This window comes from Kryptolebias marmoratus, linkage group LG12 (genome assembly GCF_001649575.2).
Source record: "Kryptolebias marmoratus isolate JLee-2015 linkage group LG12, ASM164957v2, whole genome shotgun sequence".
Classification (NCBI taxonomy): Eukaryota; Metazoa; Chordata; class Actinopteri; order Cyprinodontiformes; family Rivulidae; genus Kryptolebias; species Kryptolebias marmoratus.
Window position 1 is genome coordinate 2,759,482 of NC_051441.1, and position 15,000 is coordinate 2,774,481.

General features: G+C 42.6%; 1 protein-coding gene across 1 annotated transcript in view; it reads right to left on the bottom strand.

Moving 5' to 3' along the window:
* lrrc4ba (leucine rich repeat containing 4Ba) overlaps window positions 1-14,363 on the bottom strand; it is a 40,109-nt gene extending 25,746 nt beyond the window's left edge. Inside the window, exon 1 of the mRNA XM_017419304.3 lies at window positions 14,247-14,363. The gene's annotated coding sequence lies outside the window, so the exon portion shown is untranslated. The remainder of the gene's footprint in view (window positions 1-14,246) is intronic.
* Window positions 14,364-15,000: the final 637 nt, after the last annotated feature.

Sequence of the window (15,000 nt, forward strand, 5' to 3'; positions counted from 1 at the left end):
GAGCAGACCCTAACCCTAGCCATAGGCCAAAAACCCTGAACCCCTTCAACCCTGAGGAGACCCTAACCCTAGCCATGGGCCAAAAACCCCTAACCCCTTCAACCCTGAGGAGACCCTAACCCTAACCCTAACCCTAACCCTCAACCCTAAGGAGACCCTAACCCTAGGCCTGAGCCAAAAAGCCCGAATTAGAATAGTTTTTAACCTTGCTGCTCCCTGATGTCTTCTCATGGCAGGTCAGGCAGTCTCCAATCGCTCCTTCTACGTTTTTTGTATTTGTTTGTTTGTTTTGTATTGCAGCACTATTACAAAAGATCCTTATTTTTAGAAAACAGCAGAACCTTTTATTTAAATAATTTATTCATTTCCAAATTTTTTTGACGTCCTACATTTTAATCACTGCTTATCCTTGACGAATAGGATATACCAGCACCCCCGCCCCACACCCTCCCACTCAAAGTGTCCGGAGACGCAGCGCTGCTCTCATTGAGATGCAGGAAGGAGCCCCGATCTATTCAGAACTGCTCCTGCAGGAGCGGGGACCTCCTCCTCCTTCAGAGGAGGCCGAGAGCTGCAGATTAAAAGTCGCTGTGTTCATCACCCTGCTTAAAAAGCTCCCATTAACTGCCATCACATTCCCTCCCCCCCACACGGTCAGACCACTTGTCATTACGCAGCCGGATGAAAAGCTCTTTAATGTTAACATCTCACTGCTCTCAAACTTTAGACCAAATCCAGGTGATTTTAACTTAAAAAAATTAAAAGTTTAGCATTCCTTGAAGTGTTGCCTATCGCCCACTGTCTTTCATGCCAGAGTTTTATTCTTTTATGTTAAGAAATTTTGGTGTTGTGAATAAATCTCAGCTACTACCACGCCAAATTTGATCTTAAGAGTTGTAGCCATTTTTATGTTTGTTAAGGTCGCTTAGCTCTGGCTCTGGCGGCCATCTTGAATTGGGTTGACTCCAAAAGTTATTTAGTTTTAGAGATTACTTTCTGAGAGTTTCAATAAAAGCTGATACATGAAACACGAAATATTTTGCTGACAGTACAGACAAACACATACAGATTTGACCAAAACATTATCACTCCTCCTCCGCCTGCGGCCAACAGTTAATTCACGTTTCAGGTTGTTGATCGACTCACTTCCTGCTTGCTGAGAGGGAAACCCAAAACCAGCAGCTAATCAAAATGTCTCAGAGTTATTTACAGAGCCGAGGAAATGGCATTTGTTTGTTTTGTCTCTCAAACCTTTGCCCGTGTTTCTGAGCATTTGTTGCTTCCAGCTGTTTGCAAGAACTGATCCTGGTTCAGCGTTCAGTCAGAGCAGGATCCGTCCGCTTCGACTGTTGGATTCTGCAGGAAAGACTTCTGCTGTGTTTTCATCACCTGCCTCAGAAGACGGAGGAGCGATGATGTTTTTGCTTGAGTCTGTCTGTACGATTAACAAAATATCTCATGAATCATTGGACAGATTTCAGAGAAAGTTTCAGAGAGTAATTTTTGGACTTTGAGAGTCAACACAATAAAAGATGGCCCCCACATCAAAATGGCTCGAAGTTTTCAGATAATGACCTAAATTTGGTGTGGTAGCAGCTCATTATTTATAAACTTCACTTCAATATCGATTAGTTGATAATAATTAATATAATAATGATTAAAATGTAAAAAAATAATAAAATTATGATGCAAAAAATCAATAGGTAATTCAAAAAGTGTTACTTTAAGGTTGGATTTTAAAATAAAAAGCAGGTTTTTGGTGAATCGTGAGTGTTGCAGGTTGAGAGGTTTTTCGTATTTACAGCATTTAGGTGAAGCAGAAGCACCAGGATGTGTCGTGTGCTGGTTGTTAGGTATGACTCTAACAGCGGGAGTCGGGCCCTGAGCCCGTCCACATACCTGGACACGGCTCGCCACCTCGCTAATTGGGCCGGACAAGTTGCTGCATTTCAACAAAGCGGAGTAACTGCAGCACTTAGGAGTTAACCGCTGCTGTTTTTAAATTAAACATTAAGTCGAGTCCACCTCACTTACAGCTTTCACACACATAATCCAGCTGCTCCCATCGAGGCTGCGACACACGCTTGTTTCTAATTAGAACCATAATTAAGAGTATTTATTGGCTGCTCAAGGTCGAGGTCATCAGCACGCTATTTCACACGCAGGGCAGTGACTCTCAGGCTGAAGAAGACCAAGAAATGTGGAAGGAAGCAACAGATTTTTAAGGATAATAATGTAAAGTTCTGTTCTGTAAGTAGAAACTAGAGGATACTATAACATACAATTTATAAAATGCTGCATCAGTGTTGAGAAAGATAACTGTATGTTGATGAAAAATGCAAAGATTACAGCAAGAGTTCGACAGAGATAGTTTTTTCATGGCTGATTCTGACGCCAGTCTGGTGATAGATTTCTGAAGAAAATTTGTTAGTTTAGTTTTGGCCCATAAGAATTCAATATTCATATACATTACAATTCACTAGATTCTGAAAGCGCCTACAGTGATTTATTCTTGGCGTTTATGTTCAAACTAATGCATGTTTCAGATTATGTTCCCAGACCAAGAATGCATCATCATGTCTTACATGATTCTGGCTGCAGCATCAGTACAAACTCAATCCTTTCGAAGCCTCTCTGAAGGTTTAAGACTGTTAGTCCCAGCATGGAGCGGGTGTAAGTACCTACATGTTTGCTTTCACATCACCAGAGTAACACTGTGATTGTGCAACACTCACCCGATTGTCAGCGCACCCAAGGCACAAATCTGCCCATCTTCGTTTCAAAAAGTGTACTCCAGTAGATTACATCGCAAACATGGAGGAGGATGCCAGGGAGGGCACAAAGCAGGTCGAGGCGGGTACGATGTGGGTGGGGGTGGACAACAAAACAATGTGCACAGCCTGATATACAAATATGCAATCCGTGCACATGGAAATGGGCTGTGTTTTTCTAAATTTATCTCAAATATTCAGAATTCAGTGAGACTGCAATGAAAAATCCACCTTTTTTCTCATAATTTTCCTGCAACTTTGAGTCACCATATAGTCTTCAACAGTTGCAACCTTTATGCATCTGACATTTACCATCAAAAGCAACACCAACAACAACTGAGATCTCCATCGCTGGAGATGTGCTGGAGCTTTTTAGTTTAATTTTTAAAGCACCGTTTAAATAAAGGAGCCAAGACTCTTCTAAGTTTCTATTCTGTCCCAATGACTGAGGGTTTTGGACTCATCTAGATATAATATATCTAACTAGAGAGACGACTAGAAGCCAGAAGTTGAAGCCACAAAGGACAAGCAGCCGCCAGCACCCCCAATAACTCTGAATCCTGTCTGAGAGTAAAAAACATTGTTTGTGTCAGAGTCCCATCCAATTAGTTTTACTTTGACAGTTTTTTTTACCAAACTCCAAAGTGATTAAATGGTAGTTAAACCTGTTCGACACACTTTATTTATAATGTGACTTTTTAGGCTGCAGAAAAGATGGAGACAGAACAGAAACTGATTTTATAGCGAAATGGAGCTCTTGGATCAACTTCTGGTGCAAAGAGAAGAGAGATGGAACTACTTCTATTACGTATCCATCTGCCTGTATCTACAGCTCACTAATGTACACAAGAGTTTAAAGTATAAAAGCTTGTCTGTTTGCAAACAAACAAGTGGCATGTGCGTGCGTGCACACATGATAAGCAACACGCTCCGGGCCGCCATCCATTCAGGCCTCAGCTATGAGTGACACTCTGACTAACACAGAGACAGATAAACACTCACACTGACAAACACGATAAGGCTCTGCCCACAAAAACACTGACACGGACTGACTGATGGACGTCTCCATGGAGACCCATCACCAAGACCGGCACCACGTCTCCCACTGCGGAGCGCCGTGGTGAGGGAGAGGAAGGAAAGAGAGACGAAGAAGTGGAAATGAACTGATTAGAAAACGGAGCAGAAACATTCCAGCGTGTCGTTGCAGATCTGATCGTCTCTCCTGCCCTCTGATCACACCTCAGTCTCACCCTGTCACTCACACAACCCTCCATCATTTTCCCTCCTTTAACTCCTTTCTCCTCGCCTCCTTTCCTTCTCCTCCTCTCCTTCTGCTCCTCCCAAGGCGTGTTTATTTCCGTACCTCACCTCCTCTGCTGATTTCTCCACCCTTCCTTCTCTGCGGGTTCTTCTCTCCACCCCTCTCTCTCTTTCTGTCTCTCCCACTCTTCCCACGCTGTGCGAAATGGAAGCTCTCGCAGAGACCTGGGGTTGCCATAGTAACCTGCCATAGTAACCACTCGCCATCATTGCGTCTCTCCGTCACGTCAGCGGGGGCTCAGGGTGTCCGCGGACCCGGCCTGCTCTGCAGCTCCCAACGCAGGGTGTCACAATCCACCAAACCCCCGCGGAGTTCCCAGATCCAGTCGGTTTTTGGACCCGGAAAACTTTCAAAAGATTCTGTCTCAAAATAGAGAAATGAGTGATGACTGACAAAACAACTTGTTCTGTTGACAGACGCAGGCCGCCGCAGGCACACAGGTGGGAGGAAAACTGGCTCCAGTTACTCCAAATGTGATGCTGAGAGTCTGAACTTTTTCTAGTCTGATTAAATCATCAATTTAGGACTCACACGAGCTTTAAGATATGGGAAGTACATGAATATTTTTAGTCCACTTAAAGAAATGTGAACCTCATTGTCTCACAAGCCACCATAAAAGAATCGTGCAACGGTGGCATATATATAATTTAATGCCATCAGTTTGGACTAAATTCTCATGTTGAGAAATAACGGAGTTGCAGCCATTTGGTCAAACCTTAAAAATAACTTTATTTACACGCTGAGAATGTGTCAAGGATGACTCTCAGCTACTACCACACCAAACTTTAGGTCATTATCTGTATAACTGACTGAAATATAGCTATTTTCTAAGGCCAGTTGGCTGTAGCAGTCATAAGTTAATCAGCTGTGGATGTTCATCCAATGATTCCATTTTGCACATTTCATTAAAATCCATTCAGTGATTCATGAGGCATTTTGGTGACAGACACACAAACACGGGCAAAAAAACGTAATCATTCACCTTCACCTCCACCTCACTGAGACTCTATATGTATCGCAGAGAGTCTGAGGATTCAGAAAACCAGCCGTAAAGGTGTGCACTGAAGACAAATGTTGGATTTATCACAGCGATAGCATGTAGCTTCACTAACTGCCTCCTTGAGGGCCCCCCGGCACCACTGCCGGCGTGTCTCATGGCCCTCCTCTGGAGCCACCATCTCACAGTGACATCAGCGCCGCCCCCACTGCTGCCCCTGAAAACACAACAACCTCCAAGCGAATACAAAAAGGACATTTGATTACGTGTCGTCGTGTGCGACAGCGCGCCCACGCTTCTCTCCAGGCATCTCATTGTGATCTCTTAGAGTGCCGTGGAAACTAAACCTGTCTCTGTCGGGCTGAATCACACCAACTGAACCAAAAAAAAAAAAAAAAATACACAACAACAGCAGGAGGGGAATAAAAAAACTGTTAAGCATCACACTTTTGGTCATCAGGGTTGTAATTTCATGTTTACTGCTATCATTCACTATCTGTTTCTCCATCATCAATATTTACAGACGGCATGGATAAAATTTGTTGGTACCCTTCCACAAGAGTAAAAAAAAAGACTGATGACTGACCAAAAAGCTCCAGTTCTGTCTAATCAGTCTCAGAAACTTCTTCCAGAACTTTTGAGGCTTCTCACCATGGATTTTGGTGAATTCCTGTTTGGCTTTTTTGTGTTTTTCTGTCAGTAGTGGAGCCTTCTGGGTCTTCTTCCATGGAACCCATCATGAGTCAAAAAAATGGTGTGATCTGAAAGTAAAACCTTGAATTTGGAGTCCAGTTTGAATGGTTTTGGTGGGTTTCTTTGGCTCTTTTATTACCTTCTGCACTATTTATCTGATTAACGTGGAGTCGCATTTCTTCATGCGTCCACCGTCCTGGAAGGTTGGCTACAGTCCTATGGACCTTCTGCTTTTTAATAAGATGGTCTTGGAGTCTTTACCTTTAACATGAACATCTATATTCTTCTCTCTGAGCTCTTCAGCAGCTCTAGTCTTTACTTTCTCTGCTCCATGTTCAGTGTGGTGAAAACAACCAAACCAAACTACTTTTTAAATAGGCTGAATAATACTAATTAGGGTCAAACACTTTTTATTTTCACACCTGCGGTGTTTAGACCATTTAAGTTAAACTCTGGTTTATTTTCCCTCTTGATGAGGTTCAAGTTTTCATGTTTGATTTTATAATTTGCAGTGAGTATTTTTAAAACTAATTGCTACATTTAAACTCCCCTCCCTGAACTTTGAGTTGGTTCAGTCTAATTCAGCATATAAAAAAATATAAAGTTTTGGTAAGTGTTAAACTGTAATAAATCTTTTTCTGACAATGATCAGACAGAATAGAGTAAAAACTTTAACCCTAATTAAGAGCGTGCAATATATCCATGGGTTCATAAAAAGTGAGAAAACGGAAAGAAAACTCTTCCTTTTTGGGGATCAAAACTCAAACTCGGGTCACCCACATGAAAGTGCTCCTGCCATATTCATTCACTGATTCAGTGTCTTTGCTTCACCACTTCATGACACAATCAGGCACCCAGGAGTGACACAGTTTGGTTTGCTTGCAGTTTTCTGTGTAAAATGAAACCAAACCACTAAGCTACGAGTTAACAAACTCATCAATGACTAAATGAACCATAGACCCTTAGTTTGAAACATGACTATAATGTAAGGATCAATAGTTTCTAGCACCACTTTATAAAATAAACAACAAATCATTTCACATTTTTTGTTTACTCTATCACATCTTAAAGGCATGCAGATATATAATTAGACAATTGTTTTTCAGGTCCATTTGAGCCGACGGGTCAAGTGGGCCTGAAGTTACAAGGGCTTCTCTTCCTCTCTTCAGTTACGAGAGCTTCAGGAGGGTTCAGTGAATCACTTTTCAAAAGAATTGTTTCAATAAGCTGCAAGGGGACCAACAGATTAATCCCCTTCTGTATACTGTCATCATCAGCATCAGTATTCCACTGCCGCTGCGCCTCCAGCGCCGTCAGTCAGCGAGGCAGACCGCCGAAAGACCCCAACCTGACTCTGCAATGCTGCACTGAGCCCTTATGCCATCACTGACCCGAAACAAACTCCCTCAAGACTCTGTTCTTAGATGCAGCCAAGCCGGCAGTAGCTGCAGCTACTGAGGCCTGACCGCCTTCATTACCCAATCACATTTACTAATCCAGACAAAGATAATATATCTTCTTATTGCCAAACTCAATATCGGACACCACGGCTGACCGCTCTCCCTCGCATTATCGCCCGCCGCTGAAAGCCGAAGCAGGGCACAACTGTTTTTCCTTGTGTCTGTGTCTGTCTCTCTGTTAATAAAATGTTTTATGATGAATTTTGATGAAACTTGCAGAGATATTCATTGGAAATACTTCTGCAACAGACCAAGTTATAGAGTCAGTCCAGTTTAAGGCGGCTGCTGCAGCAAACTGACTTTAAAAAACACCAAAAAGGCTATAATTCAGCCAGTTTTATATATTTTCACCTAAAATCTGGTGTGATAGTAGCTGAGACTGATCCCCAACACATATTCTGAGCACAGACAACCTGTGCAACATCTTTGCCTCTAACTATTCGAAGTCAACTCTGTCTGTTTGCAAAAAATAATGACTTTAATTAAACTTTCAGGAAACAATTATTCAGTGTACGTCTATACCTGATTAACTTTTAGAGTCAATCCAAGTTAAGAAGCCATCACAGCTAATTGACATTAGCCAACACAAACATGACTATAACTCAGCCAATTTTACAAATATTTAGCTTAGATGTGATGTGGTAGTAGCTGACAGTCATTTTGTAATATCACGAATCGGATCGTGCAGTTGTTATTTTTTGATCGCAGTGCCTACAACATGAGGTGATCTTAGTTTAAAACGTTGGCCTGAAAGGCGGCGGGTGATATGCATTCCTTTAAGGAATGTGAGGCATTTAATTGAAAACAGCAGGAAACAAACAGCATCCTAGAAGATTTAGTCTCTGGAGACACAAAGAGGACACTTTTTGATTTGGTCGCCTCAGTTCATTTTTCAGGCATCCCTCTCCACTTCAGGTCATGATGAGAACATGGTCCTCAGGGGAAATCTCACCATTTCTAATTATGTCAATTCAATGGATTATAGCATTCATTTTGATGCCATTAACCATTCCCATTCCTCCTACTATTATTCAATAATTAATGCCCGGACAGTCATCATGATCCCCAGAGGGCCAACACCCAGGATGGGATGGGAGACTCAGTCAAACCAATCACGGCTAATTATACCCACCCCTCCATCATGGGCAGCGTAGCATTTCTGCAGCAGGCGGGTCAGTGCTCATGCTCCTCCTGCCTCCTGGTTACTGCCACTCAAACTGAGACACATCATGCAAAACAACCCAATCTCAGAAACCAACGTCCAGGTTCAAGACACGGTGACCGGCGGGGACGTGTCTCAGAGAGGGGGCTCATCGTGCTGCACCATTAAAGGGAGAGTCTGGTGATGTTTTAAGCAGTGTTTTGTCAAATAGTTAACAATAGTTAGTACCTTAGTCTTCCTCTAGACTAGGATAATGGCTAGCCAAACGAAGGCCAGTTGTTTTATTCATTTTTTTTTTCGGGCTTATAAAACAACTTTCTCAAAAACAACATATTAGTGTGAAAGAACGCTACATTGGTTGACATTAAAACCTTCATTTTTACACCATTTGTTTAGTTTGCTGCTGTTTTCTCAGCTGAACAACATCCTTATTTCTAACTGAATGCATATGTGCTGAACATAGATTGTGTTGATGCTGGTGGCGCCTCAGAACCGTCACCACATACGGTCTTTGCTCAGCAAATATACATTACATAGTAACACTCAGAAGAGGTTTTTTTATGATAGTCTTGACTCAGTCTCAGTTGTTTTATGGTTTCAAACTATTTAAACTAGTTTAACTTGTTGCCCTAAATGAGGTCTAAATATTTACAGTGATTCATTTGAAGTGGTGCAGTTTTTATTTTAGATTTTACAGTAATTCCCATGTTTTTTTCTGTTTCTCTCTGCAGGAAGAAGCTGCCTGCCCGCAGACGGGTACAGGCCTGAAAGGACAACATGGTGAAGAAAAAACACTAAGAGAAATTAAATATATATACTGTAAAACGTCTTCTTTAGGCGGCTCTTGTTCAATTTTAATTGAAGACCACTGATGTAGCTGTTTAATATTATCTAATAGAGCATTCTTCCACACTAGTGTTGTTATTTAAGCCTGAAAAATTAATTAAAAAACCAAAAAAGAAGAAAAACATGTCCTTATTTAGTTAACCATTAGTCTAGCCTAGACTTCTGCCTTTTTCTCCACCCTCTGTGCCCTATGACTGATGCCATGGCTGATAAGGCACAAACCACTGATAACTATTTGACAGAGCATCACTTCAGAAATGATCAGACCGTATTAAAGGGACAGCCGGAGGTTGTTCCCACAGTTTTCAGCCTCTCTTGCCCGATCTGTGACTCTCTCTTCACCCTTCACCCTGTGCACATCAGCAAGTTGTGCAGCCATCAATCACTGACATTCTCCCTGTATGGAGAGATCAGCAACCAGCTTGCCCTGATTACAGCGGTTCAAGTGTCATCTATTATCTCCGGCTTCCTCCTGCTCACTGTTTTATGCACAAAGTGGGATGTGCTGAAGCCACATGCATGCACAGGCGCACACAAATTTAGGGCAGCCGTTATTCACATCGCATTCTAATGCAGCAGCATAAATGTCCCTCAGAATTAATGCTGTCCTTTGTCCTTTTACAGTACGGGGACAAAGACAGGCAAGCTGCACTTTCACCAGATTAAACCATTGTCTTTATTTGAGAGACACACGATTCCTTGACATTGGGCGGCGGCGGGTGGTCATTTATATGCTGGACACCTCTCGTGACCTTTCTCACCTCGTTGTGTTTGTTTTGAAACTTTTCCAACATCTCCTCAAGAAATAATCCGTAAAAGCTCCAAATTTCCACGGCGTTGGAGCAGCAGGGGGGGAGCTGAGCATTATCTGAATGTCACACCCCGCCTTCGAGGACAGGTGTGCGGGTGTAATTTACCATGTCCCTGTTAACCTGCTCGCTTGTTTTTCATCAAGCTCATCGGCCATGCATAAGTAGTGTGCCTCAGAAATTAAAAAGCAGCCTGGCTTGAATCCTCAGATGACTGAAATCGCTCAGCTGGGGCTTAATTTGCGACACAGGAAGGATTCGGTGCGACATGTATGACTATGTGTTTGAATTACCGGTTGACAGTTAGAATTAGTAAGTTGGCAGCATGCTATCTTTAATCTACATTTGAAATATTCTTTCTTTGCTCCCCTCTTCTTCCTCTTCTTCTTCTTCTGCTGCTGCTGCTGCTCAGCTCTGAGGAATAAAACTGGATTTGCTGTATTAATTGTTAAAGATGTGGAGCTGCTTTAGCTTTCATAAAGAGCAAACATGTTAGAATTTAGAAAAACTATCATGAGTTTTGATTTTTTTTTTCCTTTGGTTTCTTTAAAGAGGTAGTCTGATCATTTTTGGAGTAATGTTCTGTCAAATAGTTATCAGTAGTTAGGACCTTAGCAGCCGTGACATCAGTGATGAAGCACAGAGTGGGAAGAAGAGCGCAGAAGTCTTCCTCATGCCTAGGCTAATGGCTAACCAAACGAGGGTCTGTTTTTTATAGTTTTCCAGGCTTAAAGAACAACTCTTTCTTTAAAAAGGCCACATTAGTAATATTAAACATCTACACTTTTGCATGGTTTTCTAAACCGAACAACCACCGTGTTTCCACAGGGATCCCCAAGAGACATTCTGAGGTCGGGACACAAATAAAGTTTATCTGGACCAGGAATGAAAAGATTTTTTTATATAAACTAATAAAAATAGAAGTACTTTACTTGCACTTATTTTCCATATATACAGTAATTCATTTTATGTGGACCAGCTTTTCTTATCAATTAAGACAATTCATTTTAAGCAACACAGCTTTTACCACATTTACAGTAATTCATTTAAAGTGTTGTAACGTTTTTAGCCTTTATGGTTATTCCCACTCCTGGCCTTGAGTTTTCTCTGCAGAGAGAAGCTGCCGGCCAGAAAAGACAATCTGGTGAGTGAAAAAAAAAAACAAAATAGCTGTGACTAAAAGAGAACTGAAAGTTATACTGGACATATTCTGGACTTCTGCTAAAGAAAAAAATCCCTAGGTGGACTTTGCAGAGTTTTAATTGAAAACCACTGCTCTAGACTGAATGTGTAGAAAACACATCTATTGCTCACTGGGTATAGGAGCGTTCCTTTGCACCCGTTTTGGAGAAGGAATTGCACCTTGCTTGTTTCCTGAAAACCAACAAGAAACAAGCCCTCAAGTTGTTTGGTTAGCAGTTAGCCTAGCCTGGATGAAGACTTCTGCCTTTTTCTCCACACTCTGTGCTCCAAAACTGACATTACTGCTGATAAACCACCAATTAATAATAGTTTGACAGAACGTCTCTTCAAAAACGACCAGACTATCCCTTTAAGAGAAGAGTTTAATGCTTGAAATGTAGAGATGCCTTTAAAAGGAGACTAAACTGAATAAAACATTTTTCCCTTTTGTCCCTTTATCTAATCTGTGTTCACCTTTCCGTGTGAATCATGACACTGTTTAATTTTAATAACGTGCGCAGGAGGCCAAGAGATGTCATGACTCTGCACCTTCAGAGCATAAAGAACTTGATTTAAGTAACGCAACCGATTCTCTTCTTTTAGCTCTTTATTAATTCAACACAAAGTCTTCCTGAAATTCTCTGCCAGCAAATTCCCAAGAATGAGGCCTGTGGAAAGTCGCACCTACCGTTAAACCAAAGGAGAGATGCTGAAGAGACAGCTCACCACATGATGCTGAACGCTGAGGGTGGGTGATAATGTCTTTGCGTGTGTTTGTGCATTTGTGTGTTCCCAGTTTTTACAAATATTGAGCTAAAATTTGTTTTTACAGTAGCTGAAAGTCAACCCCAACACACCCTCTGAGTGTGACATTGTGCAAACCTTTTTTTTTTTTTAAATTTCACCAAAACACATCTATAAGGTGGCAGGTGATATGCATTCCTGCAAAGAAATGTAATTGGGCCCACTCTGAATTCATTGTAACTTTGGTTTGAAAAGTGGGAGGAAGGAAAGTTTAAGATCAACCAAATCCTGGTGACATTTCCTCCTCGCGTTCCAGCAGAAACGTGTCTGCCCCCCCTCCTACCCCCGAGCAAAAAAGCTCTCGTCTTTAAACATAACATCATGTGACAAGCTTCTCATGAAACTGTGTGGAGTAACTGGAGCTGGTGCACAGTTCATCATCATCATCGTCATCATCAGACAGCGGCAGAACCCTCTCCTCCTCACGACAGAGAGGGAAGGCCCCAACATGAACGAGCGACATGCATGTTTTACTGTCAGCGTGAACGCTTACCGTCCTCCTAAAGTTTTAGAGCTTCACATCTAAGGCCTCATAAACGGGACACGTCCATGGGCTTCCCCTGACGTCTGAGCTGGAATTTACAGGCAGAACTAAAGGCCAACAGTGTTCTTTAAAGGACTACGTGTCGTCTGCAGCCTTTCATGCCGTTAGGAGGAGAAAACTATGTGCTGGGAATGACTCTCAGCTACACCAAAGTTTAGCTCAATATCTGTAAAACTCACTGGATTGAAGCCATTTCTGTGTTAGCTAACGCTGATCAGCAGCGGCAATGATCTTGAATTAGGTTGAGTCCTAAACTTAATCCATTGTAGATCTACTTTCATTAAAATATATCAAGGGGGTAATGAGATATTTTGCTAACAGACAAGCAGGATCAACTGCAACCATTAAGGCTTAAGTTTTAGGCAAAGTTCTTGTTTTCTGAGCAAAATATCTATAAAACTAACTGAAATACAGCCATTTTCGTATTAGCTAATGTTGATTAGCTATGGTTAGGGTTATGGTCATCTTAAATTGGATCAGCACTAACAGTGAAACAGTTGTAGCTGCACATCCAAGGATTATTTCCTGGAAGTTTAATGAAAATCCATGCAATTATTCTTGAGATATTTTGCTAACAGACAGCCATGGTTGACTCCAAACAGTCTGTCAGAGCTTAGAGTGTGTGTTGAGGATGACTCTCAGCTACTACCACACCACATTTTAGCTCAATATCTGCACAGTTGGCTGAGTTACAGCCATTTTTATGATCTTTAAAGACAGCTGGCTGTGACGGCCATCTTGAATCGGCTTGGCCCCAAACCTTGATCAGTTGTAGAGCTACATCCAGTGATTACTTTCTGCAAGTTTCATTCAAATCTGTGCAGTGGTTCGTGAGATATTTTACTAACAGACACGCAAACTCGAACATTTGCAAAAACATAAGCGCCCGCCTTTGAGCTGCGGGCGATATTAACAGTAATTTTTACACTTTTCAGGGTGTAAAACAAAAGCTGCAAATCAGTCTGAGGATGGCAACCAAGTTGTTGCTGCGTCTCAACAGAATCCGATACTTTCTGGTTACATCATCGCCCGCCTGTCCATGCCTGTTAGTCAGAACTCAACACCGCCTCTTCCCGAACCCTTTGTCTTGTCTAATCCTGCCCCAGTGCCCCCATTTCAACCCCCAACGAGGCTCGAAGCTTCAAACCCGTCGCGCGCGTAAACCCGCAGGTTCCTGCGCATTTTCCCGCAAATCTGGGCTCATCGCGGATCGGACCCGGATCAGACCCGGATCCGGGTCTTAAAGCTCAACACACAGATTAAATTCAGGTTTAAATGAGCTGCGTTTCAGTGGAAGCTGCGCGTGAGCTGGATCCAGTATCACAGCTCGTGCGCCAGTGGTGGATGCTGCTCTCCTCATCGCCAAGGTTACAGGGGCTAATAAATAAATATATAAATAAAAAACATCAAACACGCAAATAAACAAAATGTTTGGGCAAAAGTTTAAATCGATGAGGAAAAAAAATCACACGATCCGTTTTCTCCATCATATCACGAGAGGCGGCACGAGCGCAGGTGTCACATCACATCAGCACGTGAATCATGAGGTTCAAGCAGTTTGTTGGAGAAAACAACTGACCGCCGCCGAGCGCGCGCGCGTGCACACGCAGCAGACAGCCCCGCAGCTCGCGAGCGTGTGAATGTCATCCGGACTCACCTTTTCTCCCTCGAATGTTTGAGAATAAAATCCGGTCTCGGGTCGTGAATCCGGCTCAGCGCGCGCCGCTCCGCACTCCGACAGCTCCCATCTTCCCTCAAATAAGCGCGTGTTCCTCTGCAGAGCCGCCGCTGCTGTCTCCCTCCCTCCTCGCTGTCTCCCTCACCTCCCTCCCCCCTCTCAGATTGATTCAGCCTGTCCTCGCGCGGCTATAATGAGAATTGTCTCAGAAATCTTCAGGTTGGACGGAACCACCGGTGTCCACGGAGGGGCCCGACTTCACCCACTCCTCAGTTATTTCAAGTATTTCTTCTTAAAACAACCATCATTTAAATAAGTTTCTCTGCAGCACTTCACACATAAAGCCCTTTGAGGGAATGCATATCGCCGCCACCTTTCATGCCGCGTTTAAGACTAAGATCATCTCATGTTGAGGGATGATTGAGCTGCAGCAGTTTTGTTCAATTTTAGCTCAATATCTGGCAAACAGACCGAGTTATAGCCGTTTTAGTGTTGGCTGTGGGGGCCATCTTGTAATGGGTTGACTCCAAAACCTAATCAGTTGTAGACGCCCATCTAATCTTTACTTTCTGAAAGTTTCACTGAAATCTGTCCAGTGCTTCAGGAGATATTTTGCTAACAGACAAACAGGGTCATGCTTAAGTTTTAAGCCAGGATGTCCTGCAGTGTTTAGCACTTAGAGCACGTGTTGTGTATGACTCTCAGCTACTGCCTCACCAGGTTTTAGCTCAGT